Source organism: Chiloscyllium plagiosum, chromosome 7 (assembly GCF_004010195.1).
Source record: "Chiloscyllium plagiosum isolate BGI_BamShark_2017 chromosome 7, ASM401019v2, whole genome shotgun sequence".
Classification (NCBI taxonomy): Eukaryota; Metazoa; Chordata; class Chondrichthyes; order Orectolobiformes; family Hemiscylliidae; genus Chiloscyllium; species Chiloscyllium plagiosum.
Genome location: NC_057716.1, coordinates 48,426,222 through 48,426,457, shown reverse-complemented (window position 1 = coordinate 48,426,457; position 236 = coordinate 48,426,222).

Genomic DNA, 236 nt, shown 5'->3' with positions numbered 1-236 from the left:
ATGTCTTGCATCTTTTAGGATGGAGTATGCTGGTTTGGGCTCTTTAATATGTAAATTTGAGAACTCCTTTTAAGTTACATTTTCAAGGTGGCTTCAGTTCATCTAACAATGTGTTGTCTGAGCTAAGACAATGTGTTAAAGGTGTGAACTTAAAACTGGCTCAACATTGGGACAGACTTTATTTGTAAAGTGGGACTTACAGAATATTACATGGATTAATGCAGTTTTTGAGCAAA